Source organism: Rhinatrema bivittatum, chromosome 18, assembly GCF_901001135.1.
Source record: "Rhinatrema bivittatum chromosome 18, aRhiBiv1.1, whole genome shotgun sequence".
Classification (NCBI taxonomy): domain Eukaryota; kingdom Metazoa; phylum Chordata; class Amphibia; order Gymnophiona; family Rhinatrematidae; genus Rhinatrema; species Rhinatrema bivittatum.
In genome coordinates this window covers 39952555-39967565 of record NC_042632.1, presented here as the reverse complement: position 1 = coordinate 39967565, position 15011 = coordinate 39952555, and the positions used below count along the sequence as shown (strand labels likewise).

General features: G+C 40.7%; 1 long non-coding RNA gene across 1 annotated transcript in view; it reads right to left on the bottom strand.

Annotated features, from left to right (window-relative positions):
• Positions 1–11561: 11561 nt before the first annotated feature.
• The window catches only part of LOC115080096, a 351624-nt gene continuing 348174 nt past the window's right edge, over positions 11562–15011 (bottom strand). Inside the window, exons 4-5 of the long non-coding RNA XR_003853517.1 lie at positions 12821–12892; positions 11562–11650 (exon numbers count right to left, since the gene is read on the bottom strand). This is a non-coding gene — a long non-coding RNA (uncharacterized LOC115080096). The remainder of the gene's footprint in view (positions 11651–12820; positions 12893–15011) is intronic.

Below are 15011 nucleotides of genomic sequence, written 5' to 3'. Positions count from 1 at the left end.
TTTGACATGTTGAGCAGGCTGAACATTGACTTAGGGTGGCAGAGTACAGTATTGCTCAAAACTTTGGGGGAAGGAAGCAGGAATTAAACCAGTTGATCCCATTTGTTCTCTGCAACAACCCACTAACTTTAAACTTTATGTTTAAAAGTGACTAGCTATACAGCCTTTGCTGTATTGATAGTAAATAATGGTAGATAAAGACCAGTATGGCCCATCCAGTCTTCCCAGCAGCAATCTGTCTATGTTGGGTAGATGCATATACAAATTCCCATGTAACTCAACATCCCATGTCTCTCATTCAACATTTCAAAGTACGACCACTGCCTTATAAGGTTGTAACTGCCACTCCATGCAGATTTCCTAAATATTTTCTTGAAAAATTGATGGAATCGTATTACTGCTGTTTTGGGATTTGTCACTCCCTCCAGGTCCATCCTATGCCTTCTAGGATGTGCGATACAGTCATATTACTGCTATTCTGGGCTATAACTGCTGCTCCCTGCAGTTCACCTCAATGCTTCATTTCCATCCTCTTGCCACTAGGGATCCTCTGTTTTAACTTTTTTGAATTGCTACCATTTTTGCCTCTATCACCTCCTCTGGGAGGGCATTTCAGGCAACCACCGCCCTCTCCATGAAAAAACAAATTCCTGATATTGTAATGGTGGGCTTCCTGGTTAATTCTCTGTTCATGGAACCTGTGTAGAGGCTGTGAAAACTGCATGAACAAGACTCTTCACACCTCTTTAAGTTCTCAGGATCCTTCTTGGGCCCCAAGAAATCTGGAAAGACTGAGGGCTCCCACCTGGAGCCTCAGCCGCCTTCCCAGGATGGAAGAACAGACAAACAGAACATGAGTCAAAGCCAGCTCAGGGGTTTTGTGAAAGCACACTTCCTGCAAGCCACCTCCTACTGGGTAATTTCAGAAATTATTACATACTCCTATTCTCTCTGACCTCGTACCTTCAGGGTCTGTTAAGTCTCTGGTAAGATACACTTTAGGAAATCCTATAAAGTTCCATTGCCACTTTCATCATACATTTCCTAGCCTCCTACAAAACTCCATAAAATGTTAAGATATTTTTTTTATTTATGGCATTTAAAAAAACAACCAGGCCATCAGCAACTGGCTGGGCTTTTATGAGCCAAAACCTGCCTGGGCCAGGTGCCTAGACCTGAGCCTGATCTGATGCCAAGACCAAGTCCTGAACCAGGCCTAGCGCCGAGACCTAGATTTGAGCCATGTCTGGTGCAGAGGCCTAGGCCTGAGCCTGACCTGGGGCTGTTCCCCTGTGTAAAAATTTCCAGGACCAGGGGACCTTCCACTCTGGACCCCACTTACCCACATCCAACTTGGAAAAGGGCAGGAGTGATGCCCAGTTACTCCTGCCTGGTTTCCAGTGTTTTAAAATGCTGCTGTTTGCCCAGAGGATGGCACTAAAGTAACATTACTTCAGTGCCTTCCACCAGTATGGCTGATGCCATTTTGATGTACAGCCATAGAAATTTCCTGTAGAAATGTCCCTCAGCACCAGTCCTAGGCCTCGGTACCAGACTTAGGCCTTGGTATCAGGTTTTGCTGCTGGGCCTGGCCCTGGCCCTGATCTAGGCCTCAGTTCAGGGTCAATCCCAAGTTTCGGCACCAGGCCCAGTCCAAGCTTAGGCCTTGGCAATGGGCCTAGGCCTCGACTCCAGGCCAAGCCCTAGCTTAGGCTTAGCACCAGGCCTGGCCAGAGTCTAAGCCTCGGCAGTGGACCCAGCTCAGGCCTAGGCCTCAATACTGGGCTCAGGAAGTATTTTGGTTTTGAAAGGCCAGCTAGGGCCACTAGAAGGTTTTTATTTTTATTTTTTTTTATCAGTCCAGTTTCTTTTTTTGTGTTGGAGATTTTTTTTCTTGCTGATTGTTTTTTTCAGTTTTGCAAACAAACCAAACCAACCCCCCCACACACACACACTAAATGAATCAAATAAAAACAACCCCCCCCCCTCAAAAAAAACCCAAACAAACCCTGGTATGAGAAAAATGAATCAAACCAAAATTTGGGGGGGGGGGGGGGGGGTTGCATATCTCTAGTCAGTGCTGCTAACTGACTAAAATTTTGCCTGGTAATCCCAGCTGCAAAAATGACAGCCCAAACCTACCCACTCAGGTTTTAAGTGGGTAGATTTAGTTGAATATTCAGCCATACAATTAGTTGAAGAAGTGTGTCTGAATATCCGTGTAAATATAATTAGGTAAATTTGCCCAAATATTTTACCAGCTTCCCTGAATCAGTAATAAATGTTTAAATAATTAGGAGATCAATAATAAATGTTTAACTCTGTGGCTGTTAAATTTGCCTACATCACCTGTGCTACTATAGGGTCCATGGGTTTTAAAGAGTTTAAACTACTTTTGTGTTCAATAAGACCTGTCCAAATAGTTCTCTTTGTTCACTTCTGTAGGTGAGATTGCACGGGCACTGAGGTATGTATACCATATGATTGAATGAGGTAGAGCTCTTCAAAATAACTGTCCATCCCGTTAGAGAGCGTATCCAAAACACAAACGTTTTTTAAACACTTTAAAACTCACAGACCCTGTAGTGGCACACTGTGTACAGGAGCAACACTTGTTTTAAAAACTTAGGTGGACTGCGCTGGAAGAAGTTCCTTTGACCAGAACGGGTGGAGATTAAATTTTGGATCTTTTCATTATGGAAGGTGGTCCCTAATAATTTGAATGAACAGTCAGAGTGGTGTTCAATTTTGTGATTTCATTTTGAGACTTTCGAGAAAGTTCTTGTTTGTAACGTCACTTCCTTTTCCTCTCCCTTTATTAACAGCGTCTCTCCTCCATTGTTTTCAAAGAAGTCTAAAGCAATTTGATGACCATTGCCTGTGAACTTTACATAGTGAGATAAGACCCCCACGAAAAATTTGCACGCATGTTATAAAATGGGCGCATCCCTTTTAGAATCGACCCCCTTTATTTGTTCCCAGACCCTCTGGGTTTGCTTCCATCTCAGAAGCAGTCTCCATATGCTATCCACCAGTGCCAGTGGAGGAAAATCCTCTTCCTACTGGCTCCAGCATCTGCAGCCCCTCCTTTCTGGCCATAGCAGAGGACACGTCCAATCTGGTGAGATCTAACCAGAGGAAGTTATCAACATGAGACACAGCTTCAGCATCTTCTGCAGGAATAGATAATATCAGTAGCAAGAACACCCTCCTGAATCTGCTTAAGAACGACCATGCGAAGATGATTCCACTGCAGAAAGACTGCCAGTAGTTGCTTTGTATTTCAAAGCAAACAGAAGAAGCTGCAATCTAGGCTGGCCTAGAATTTTATGTACTTATTTATGTTGTCCACTTTTTATTCACCATTTCAAACATTGCCCAAGGTGAAATAATAATTAAACATATATAACACCCCAATAAGAAATAATATATATTAACACACATAATACAGTAAGTGTGAAATAAAAACAAGTGAGATCAACAATTAAAACCATAAATGACATAAAAATCAACCAGTATAAAATCACATAAATAAAACATGTCAATTCATAATTTGAAAAACATAATATAAAAACAATTGCAATGGGTCCTCCGTTTGTGTGGTTAGCATTAACCAGAGGGGCTACGGGTCCAGGTCCAAGTCCAGAAGGGGAGGGAATCTATCAATCTGGGCCCCTGATGCGGTCAGTCACTACTGAAGACAAAAGCTCACACTCCAGCTGAATAATCTCCACAGTGGGGCAGATTTTCAAAGGGGTACGCACGTAAGATACATGCGTACCCCCCGAAAACCTGCCCTAAGCTCCCCTGCACGCGCCGAGCCTATGATGCATAGGCTGCCAGCGCGCGCAAAGCCCCGGGACGCACGTAAGTCCCGGGGCTTTCCCGGGGGGGGGGGCATGTTGGGGGGGTGTCGAGGCAGGCGTGTCATCAGGGCGGGGCTGCGGGCATGGTTCTGGCCCGGGGGCATGGCCACGGCCTCTGGACCAGCCCAGAACATGGTGCGCCGGCAGCCAGCCCGGCGCGTGCAAGTTATGCCTGCGTCAGGAAGGCATAACTTTTCCAACAAAGGTAGGGGGGGGTTTAGATAGGGCTGGGGGGTGGGTTAGGTAGGGGAAGGGAGGGGAAAGTGCGGGGGGCTGGAAGGAAAGTTCCCTCCGAGGCCGCTTCGATTTCGCAGCGGCCTCAGAGGAAACTGAGGCAGGCTACCGATTTTGCGCAGCCTTGTGCGCACCGACCCCGGATTTTAAAAGATATGTGCGGCTACGCGCGTATCTATTAAAATCCAGCGTACTTTTGTTTGCACCGGTCGCGTGAACAAAAGTATGCGCGGGCGTAGTGTTTTTAAATCTACCCCATGTGCATGAGTGTCCTATATAAGAGCAAGGAAGCCAGAATTAGTAAAGGGTATAAAGAAAAAAATCAAACCAGTGTCCATTCAGCCAGAGCACTGGGAAAAAAAAGACAGAGTCCAGACTCCAGAGTGGTGTTCAAAATAGCTAGTTTATTTTAACTGAAATAGGAAGATCCAGGCCAGAATCACAAAGATCAAAATTAACATTAAAAATGTTAACCCAATGAACACAATGGTTTCCTAGACCTTTTTTTTTTTTAATCTTCTCATCACTCTCCCTTCTCTTGCACCACCTTCCATATCAAAAATATCCTCTCCTTGTAGGGTAGGATAACTAGAGTTAAGTTCCAGCATAAGCTGGTCAGGATGGAAAAATATCCCCAAGCACAAAATAACAGGTCCCAGCAAATAAAAAAAAACAAAACCCTCCAGATGTAATCCAAATTCTCAGAAGAATCCTCAAGTATCTTGATTCTCTTCCCAAATCACAATTCATCTCACACTAGCTGTTAACAAGTCACCTGGGCAACAAGATCCTTTGATGCAGCCTTTTGGGATACCCAGGGAGATGCCATCACTGAAACAAGGTTGCCTGATTAAAATTCTAGCTTTCTCTATTATCAGTTCAATATTATGAAATTTTCTTCCAGGCACACTGCGACATATGACCGATATTAATTATATTGTAAACAGTTATATTTGTTTCAGGAAGCTTTTAGTAAGTTCAACACTGAGGTGAGTGATAGACCTGTTTTATAATATTTTTATTTTTGGATGATTAATTAAATGTATGCTATACTGTTATTTGTTGATTATTTTAGTTTTAAATTTTGTTTTGTATGATGATTTATGTTCCTTTGTAAAACGCCTAGTACAAAAATGTTTGTTTTAGGCGATATATATAAAAAAATGTTTAAATAAATAAATAAAAATAAAACCTCCAAATACAGAAGCAACAGATAGAAGCAAACCCTACTCTGAAGGTGTTTGAACTAGCAAACTGATCATCGTGCTGAGAAGGGCTGGGGATGGGCAAGACCCCACCTTCCCCCTTTGCTTTTAACTATGAAGGAGAACTCAGCACAAAAAAAAGATCTAGGGACCAAGTAAGAGCTCAGACATTTAGGTGCACCCTCGCGGTGGCCATCTTGTTCTCTACCCTGCCTCATATTTGAATGTTTTTATTATTTATTTATTAGGTGCACCCTCGCGGCGGCCATCTTGTTTCTCTAGCCTGCCTCATATTTGAATGTTTTTATTATCGTCCTCCTTTCCTTTCCATCAAGTACAATTTAGGGTTTTTTTTCTTTTTCTTTTTTTAATTTATTGTACTCTATACTGCTATAGGGCACAGTATTTATTTCATTTATTCATCATATGATCGCATAAATATATCACATTATACCTTTCACTGATAAATGTAGACTCTGAAGGGCCTTTTTATGAATGTAGTCATCTTTATTGCAAGACAAAGTTAGTATTCTACTTTCGCACATAAAATCAGCTAATGTGTTAGGACAGTCTAAGGGCAGGTAGATGGATGGTTTCTTCTGCAGCCTGATTTAAGATTGTCCAACTTCCATTAATTATATAACGAGCAATGCCCAACCTGTCGAATTCCAAGTTCAGTGTTAATATATAAATGGAAGAGGAAGTGATTTACCTAATTGCTGTGGAGAAGCCATGGTGACTTATTTTGTAAGAATGGGAAAGTATTAATTTTTGCTCTGATATCTGAGTTTCTGTTTAAGAGCTCTCTTCATATTCTTATTTATTCATTTTTCTCAGGCTGACTATGAGACCCAAAGCCTCCTCAAATGTAGGAGAAAAAATAAACTAAGATTTAAAAAAATTTGAAACATGGCTTGTGCCAATGCATGTAAAAATTAGCATATACACACATAAGCATGCATGTGCTTTACATTTTCACATGCACATATTCGAGTGGAAAAAAAAAGTGGTCTAAGGGTGTTCCGGAGCAGAGCCAACAGTTACGCGCCTAAGTTGCTATTTTAAAAGACGAGCATACATTTGTCATCTTCGTTCGTGTAATTTTACATCTCGCATTGCAAATTATCTTCCTAAATTTATATCAGACTTGTTTATTGTGTAGTACTGGCTGGGTAGCAGGTCTGAGTGAACTGGGGGGAGTTCAGGATGAAGAACCAGGAAGGTTTCAATGACCTGGAGAAGAACTGGATGAACCAGTGGAGGAATCAGAAAAATATTCATGTATGCTTTAAAATATACCTACTTCTGCATGTTAAGTCCTACTTTAGTTTTGCATGGAAAATATACACATATATTTTTTTAAATCAATAGGAAAAGTGAAAGCGTCCAATGTACTGAAATACTTGCAGTGCATTGAAAGTGAGTATTTGCACATAACCATACATATGCACGTTTGTTGCGGGATAGAGATATGTGTATTTTATAATACTCATGTATCTGATATGTGAGGATTATAAAATACTATGATAGATCTTAGCACAGCCATATATGCACATGCAGAATTGTTTGAAAGTTACCCACACAATTTGTCGCATGTATATTTAGAGAAAAAAATGGAAATCAAAAAACAAGAAAGAAGTAAGTGCTACATTGAAATGCAAATAATGTTTCATTGAATGGAATGTGAAGTCTGAGCTGCTGATGATCTAAATGCTCACGGGATAAGTTCTTTAAATACCTTGCACTCAAGTTTTCCCCCTAGGCAACTTTCATCTCCCTTCATTAAAGAAAAACACCATCACATTTTATTAGAGATTCCATTAGGCCAGGAACTTGCTGCAAATAGCTTCAGGCTTCCAGCTTACAGGGGCACATTGTATGTTTTTATAAGAAATGGAAGGCCTTCCTCCTTTTAAATCAGTCCCCATTCTGCCTGCAACAAGCTCCCTCATCCCGCTATCCTCTTCATTCATAGGGAGGATAATTTTCAAAGACATTTCTGCAGATAGAACAGCAGCAATGTGCATTTGCTGAAATGAAATTTCCCCATTTTGTTTCACTTTTTTTTTTTTAAACAAAAAAAATTAAATTTTGTTTTTCTGTGTTTCATTATAAAAAAAAAAAAGTATGCTGCCTTAAAACAAAATCACTGCTAGGGCCCTCCCCTCCTGATCCCCTTCCCCCACCCTCTTATTATGTTTATGATCTCCACAGAACAGGAGCGATTCCTGATGGCTCCTGCCCCACTGATGCCGTGATTAAAAAAAATTGCATCAACAGACCAAGGATGGTGTCATTTTAACTTTCTTCTATCCAAAATGCTACTAGTCTGGGCTTGGCCAGTGCCATTTCGTAAAGCAAAATTAACAGTGGTGCTAGCATGGGACTGCCAGCTCCATTATCAATTGCTGTACCAACAGGGCAGGAGCAACTGGGGATCAATTCTACCCCATGAAGAACATCAATCTGGTAAGACAGTTTTGAGATGGGGATGGAAGAATTAAGACACAGGAGGGGTAGGGAGAAAGAGGCTGACATTTTTATTTGTTTCTTTTAAAATTTTGTTGGCATTTTTTATGTTAAATGAAAAAAAAACCCCAAAAACAAACAAAATTTTAAAAAATGTACAAAATATGGAAAAAAAAAAACCCCAAAACAAAATTAAAATTTAAAAGTCTGTGCAGGTGCCTATAAAACAGTGCTTTGCCCACAGAAATGGCTTGTTTTAAAATCGTCTGCCCAATACGTAGGCAAATTTATTCACATACTGGCAGATTTTAAAAGCGCTATGTGGGTCAAAGCCGGGAGATATGCGCGTGACTCTGCCCGGTGCAAGCCGCGCAGATCTTTAAAAATGTACAAGTACACGTGTATCTCCCAGTACATGCACAAATCACAAATTTCAAAAAAAGGTCAGGGTCTGGGCAGGGCATGGGTGGGCCGAGTCTGTAATATGAAATCTGTACTTCAGTATTTATGTGCACAAGTGCGCGCCGGGCCTTTACCACAGTAACTTTAAATCTGCTATGCACGGTGTGAAAGAAATAAAATAAAAACAACTAGTGGGGTTTTAAGGGTCAGGGCTAATAGGGTAAAAGGGAGGCAAATTAGAGGGTTTTAGGAAGTCCTCTCCTTTACTGGGGCAAACTGCGAATGAATTGGGAAAACAGGTAATTGCGTCGACACGCGTATCTATTAAAATCCTCCCCACTTACACGATCGAGTCTGTATTCGTGCGCACATGTACGCGTGTATAGCTGATTTTATAACGTGCAGATTTGCGCGTATGTTATAAATTCGCCATATCCATGTGTGCGAGCGGGTCTTAGAATCTACCTTTATGCAGGCAAATGTAACTACTATTGTAGCAATTTTCAAAAGCCCACTTACTCGAGTAAATGCTTTTTAAAATCAGGCCCATTGGTCCTTGTGATGAACTCAGAGGGGTTTACACACACTGAAGCAGCTAGGAGAGGATAAAACCAGATGGACCATGAGTTGGCTAGGGGATGATAAAACTTGGCAAACCAGGAAACACAAGGCAAGGAAATGTAGTTTGCAGACTTTCTGTAGTCACAGAGAGTGGTGTGAATAATTAGGAGTCACAGTTTAGGCAAATAACAAGGCGGTCAGCCCTGTTGGGGAAGTTAAAAGAGAGAGAGCGCACTCTTCTTTTAGTCGGAGGAGGAGGAGAGACACAGAACCAGAGAGAATGGGCCTAGAATCCACCCTAGAATTTTGATATCTTTTCATTTAAACCTTTATCGTTTACTGTTATGTTACCAACAGTTCCAGTAAACATTCTATCATTATTTTAATACCGTTCCTTGTACACCGATATGATGTGTAAATGAACTTTGGTATAAAAAAAGCTTTAAATAAATAATAAATAAATGGGCTTGCCCAGCTGTAAGAATAGAGGTGTGCTGGCTGTTGGCTTGGGTATTGCAGTGAGTAGGGAGTCCTGGGGACCTGAGCTGCCCTGCAGCATGCAGAAATCCTGGTGTCTCGAAAAGGAAGTTTGTAAAGTAATGGCTGGTGTATGGAATAAAGTGGGGTTTTGTTTTGGTTTTTTTTTTGTAAGTAGCTGCCTCTGAGTGTCTGTTCCAAAGAACTGTCAGCAGCTTGCGCATGACCCTGTTACAGTATTGTAGGCATTGTTCGTTTACACAGACAGAGCGTAGGCATTTCTGGAAGCAGAGCAGGAGTAGGGTTTGGATTTACATTGCATATTTTTGATTTTCAAAAGTTTCTGTGTACAAATTTGCAGGTGTAATTGTGTTTGTTTTGTTTTGGTGGTGATAAATTCTCAAAGCGAGCATACTCGCATAAGCTCGCTTTGAGAACTGGTGTGTGCGTTTGTTAACTTTCTTACCTAAGGGGGTAATTTTGTAACTGCCCACAGAGCTTCAAAGTCAGCCATCCATGGACTTTACACGAATTTTCAAAAGGAAAGTCTGCAGATACTTTGCCTTAGGAAATTATCCAGGAAAATGTATGCTAATTGCTGCTAATCCCAATATATATGTTTTCCCAATATATAACAAATCTGGCTGCTAGGCAGCCCACTCACCAGCAGAGGTCCTCACTGAGCCATGCTCGCATCCATTCTTACCGCTGCCTTAAAGGCTGCATGACTCAGCAAGGCCCTCCCCCACAGTATCCTTGGTGCCTCATCATCAGATCACCTTGGCTCCTTGTGTTTCCTTTTGTTTCTCTGTGGCCCTTAGCAGCTTTCTTGCCTTGCCTTGTGCCAGTGTGAGTGTTTAGGTCTTTTTAGCTGTACCTCTCTAGTCCCTATTCGTTCCCCAGTTCTTGTCTAGGCCTCTCTGTGGCCTTTGTCTGTTGCCTGTCTTGTCGGGTATCTACTCTGTCTTGCCATTGGTTCCTTTGTCAGTATCAATGTAGACCTTACCCTGTTCTTGTCTGGTCTGGTCTTCCCTGTGGCCCCCTTGCTTCCCTTGGGCCTCCCAGTGGCCTAGCTCTCTTTTGTCTTCCTTGCCCTGCTTGTGTCTCTTTGTCCTCCCTGTCTGGTCCTTGCCTTGGCCTCCCCCAGTGGTCTACCTGTCTGAATCCTGCCTTGCACCCCTGTTAGAGTTTAGCCTGTGTTTTAACCTGTTCCAGCCTGGGTGGTTTGACACTGTTCCTGCCTTGCTTTACTGTGTTTCTGCTTCGCCCAGCTTCACCTAGCCTTGAATCCTTGGCCTGTTTTGCCTTACCTCCCAATCAGCCTCCCTCAGACTAATCTTCTGCTGCTTACCTGGTCTGACTCCCTGCCCTTGTTTTGCTGACCTCCGCCTGGACTTTGACCTTGCCTGACCCTGGGAACACCTCTTCTCCTTCCAGTTAAAAGTACGCACAGGGGCCCTACACGTGTACCTCTATCTGTATATAGGGCAGGCAATTTTCAAAAAGCCCATTACTGCCAATAAAGTGCCATTTTCCCCATAGAAACCGCATAGACAGTGACCCACTACAAGTCAAACATTACAAAGTATAAGTTGCTGGAATTCTTTTTCCTTGGCGTTGGTGCAGAATTGCATTTTATCTAATTAGAATGATATGATCTATATATACCGATTCCAACCTTCATCTTAAACCCTAATACTTCTTTAATAAGTTTACGCAAAAATTAAACCTTTGTCTCATTTAACATGTTATACTCTGCTTTTGCTGAGATGTTATATATATATATATTTTCTCTTTGTATTGTGTTATAATTCATAATTTATAACTGTTCATTGTATGAATTTGTTACACTATAAACCGGAATGAAGGCACTCAGCTATATTTCGGTATAAAAAAAGAATATAAATAAATAAATAAATAAATAAATAAATAAATAAATAAATAAATAATCATCTGCTGGTTAATTTCATTATTTATTTTTTAAATTTAGGATTATTTATCAGCCGCACAATCCGAAGGTCAAGGCGGCTTACAATGATGCATACATAAGATTTTAAAACATCATAAACACGTAAAAACACAAATAAAATAAACCAGAACTAATAAAATGCTAAACAGATAAAACAGACTGAGCTATAAGAATAATAACACTCAGATACATAAATAGATGCCTAAATGCAGGCAGAGCTTATAAAATAATAAGTATAAATAAAATAAATAGCTTCCTAAAAAAGATCATGTGACAATAAAACCGAACATGCAAAACTATTAGGTGCTCCATAACAATCACCAAAAAAACTAAAATTATTAGGACTGAAATCCTTACATAAAAAGTCATGTTTTTAAGGTCTTTTTTTTTTTGTTTGGTTTTTTTTTTTTTAAAGAACTCTGATATCCACCGTATCAGCTCAGGCACTGAATTCCATAAGATGGAGCCTGCAACAGAGAAAATGCACTCCTTAGTTTCTACTCTCTGAGATGCTGACCGTAATCACATAGATGTATAAGACTCTCACAGTTGTATACGCCATTCTCTCGCATGTTTAAGATCTCCTACCTGTACAAAGTTGACTGTAGTGCCTCTCGCCAAGTGCACACACTACGATTTTATAGTTCTTAATCCCTCCGGTGGCCCTCTTTCACCACCGGTCCTTCCTCCCTGCCTTGCCCTTCTCCTCCTGCTCTTCTCTCCTCCTCCTTCCAGCTGCTCCCCTCTCCCCCTACCCCGGTTTTATGTTATTTCCATCTTTCTGTTACATTGTAAACCGGCATGATGTACCCACGAATGTCGGTATATTTTAAAAGTTTATAAATAAATACATAAATAAATGTGCTATGTGAACTGAGGGAACGTCTGAAAGATCTAAGGGCTTCTGTAGGGCTGGACTCCAACCATGGGACTGCTAGGTTATTAAGGATTTTGTGAAGCAGCACTAAGATTTTAAATTTGATTCTCCAGCAGACAGGCAGCCCATGCAAAGGACTCAGAACTGGAGTTAGATGATCAAAATTACTTTTGCCAAGTAAAATCCGAGCAACATGAGTCTGGAAAATCTGAAGTGCTCTTAAAGATCTATCTGGCAAATCAGTCATCAAAGCGATACAGTAATCAACCCCAGAAAATAAGAGTTTGTAAAACAGTCCGAAAGTCACTAGGCTCTGAAAGGGGGCCTTCAGTCGTCACAACATCCTGAGTTTATAATTACCAACTATGATTAAATTCTTAATATGTATTTTAAGACAAATTGGGATCAATCAATATCTCTAAATCATGAACGTGAGGAACAAAATTGATTATATGCCCCTCAAACACAAAGGAGGGAGGGTACTTTTGAACAGGAAATCTGCTTAAGATCAACAAATCAGTTTTCTCAGTGTTCAGTGACAATATATTTTTTATGGCTAATAAATACATTTCTAATTGTTTAAAAAGGGCTTTAAAAAAACTGAACGTCATCAGCGTATATTTTAAATTTCAAACCTAAACCAGAGAATAACTTGCATAACGGGGTTAAACAAACATCGATCAAGGTGGCCTATAAGGCTGAACCATGTAACATGCCAATTTCAACTGGGTACCAACTGGAACGAACTGCCTATACGAACCTGCTGCAGATGATTAGTTGGAATTGACGGACCTCAGAACTGGAGAACCGTTGGGTCAGACACAAGCAAAGCCTAAAGCAAAAGCAGAAATCAAGCGTTAAGACTTCCTCTGAGCAACGTTACTAGCTCAAGCAGACAGAGTTGTCATTTCAAGTGGACATAACACACTTGTTTTTTCACAACCTGTACTGTATCACTGTTATTACAATTTCAGCCCTGTTGTGGTATCACTATCCAGACTGCAATTAAGGCAGTGGCCTCTGATGGCTTTATGAATGCGTGTGTGCATTACAACAGACCTTTTTTTTTTTTTTTTTTTTTTTTTTTAAGTGTCAGGAGTAACTGCATCTTTTGTTCATGTGTATAGACTACATTTATCATGTCAAGCAACTAAAACAGGGTCCTTATTATGGTTTAGCTGTTTATGACAAAAAAAAAAAATACGTAAGCAAGGTTCACCAGATAATCAGAAAGAGGATCTGTCGCAGCTCCATTAATAGATCATGTTCTGTACTACTTACTTGCACACGAGCTCCTCTTACAGAATCATAAATAAGCTTGTAAATATGACAGCAGTAAAAAAAAAAAATAGAATGAACTTCAGCAGCAACAATACTACCCCTGAAATATGGTTTATAATAGCAACAGAGACTTACAGGAGCTCAAAACTCCCATGGGACAAAAGCCTTCAATAAAACTCTGACTGAAACATTAACTGTGATCCAGTGGCCATTATTATGTGGATAGTATTTTGTTTGTTTGTCATGTACACAGAAGGGGTAATTTTCAAAAGGATTTATGCTCTTAAAAACTGGGTTTTTTGCTCATAAATGCACTTAATCGGTGCATAAGTGGGCTTTTGAAAATTGCTACGAGTTGTGCCATTGAATTGTCAATAGGTTTTGTGTGTGTAAGGGGCACCAACTTTCAAATGGACTTGCGGGCACATATACACACACGTGTGCATCAGCGCAATCCCAGAAATGTGGCAATTTTATAACGTGCACATTATAAAAATAGCCTAGGTGTGGGCATATGTGCCCCTAAATTTTAAGCTTGTGCATGCCCAGCAGTGTAAGTTGGATTTGAGCTGCAAAACTAAGGGAATTTCATAACAGGCGTGTGTCCATACAATGACTGGTTCCACCAGTTCACCCAATCTAGGGCTACGTCCTCCAAACCTCCCCACAGTTACCCCAGACCCTTAAACCCATCACAGAGGCCTGGAAATACTTTTATTAAGACTTACATGTCCTTCATAGCGGGAGTAAATTTACGTAACACTGGCCATGAACGAAGTCAATCATGTACTTGCACGCATATCTCTTTGCCCCGCCCTGGAATACATGCACATCTCCCAATTTTAACATGCACCTGGCTTTTAAGCTTCACCTTTAAGTGTATAAGAACATAAAATATGCCATACTGGGTCATACCAAAGGTCCATCAATCCCAGTATCCTGTTTCTAACAGTGGCAAATCTAAGTCACATGTTCTTGACAAGTACCCAAACATTAGATAGCTCACAAGTTACTATTACTTATGAATTACCATAGCAGTTTATGGATTTAACCTCTAGGAACTCATCCAAACTTTTTTTAAACTCAGTAACACTAACTGCTGAAACCACATCCCCTGGCAATGAATTCCAGAGTTTAACTATGCGCTGAATGAAAAAGAATTTTCTTCAATTTGTATTAAATGAGCTACTTGCTAACTTCATGGAGTCCCCCCCTGGTCCGATTTATATTAACTTGTTCAAGTCCTTTCATGATTTTGTATAAATGGGCTTTTGAAAATTGCCATGATGTATGCTACTTTTACTTACATAAATCCTTTTAAAAATTACTCCCCATGCTATACATTCACTTGTTGAACTGAAATGCAAAATGTGAAAACCAATGCTATGAACTATTAACTATTCAGATATCTGAAAGGTTTTTAATATGCACAAATTATGAACCTTTTCCATTGAAAAGCAAACTAGAACTAGGGGGTCACAAAATTAAACTCCAGTGGGGATGACTTAGAGCCAAAATCAGGAAATATTTCCTCACGGAGAGGGTGGCGGAGGCCTGGAATGCCCTGCCGGAAGAGGTGGTGAGGATGAATACAGTAAACAAATTCAAATTGTCATAGGATGACAATGCCGATCCCAAAAGGCTAGAGGTTGGAAATGAAGAACAGGGTG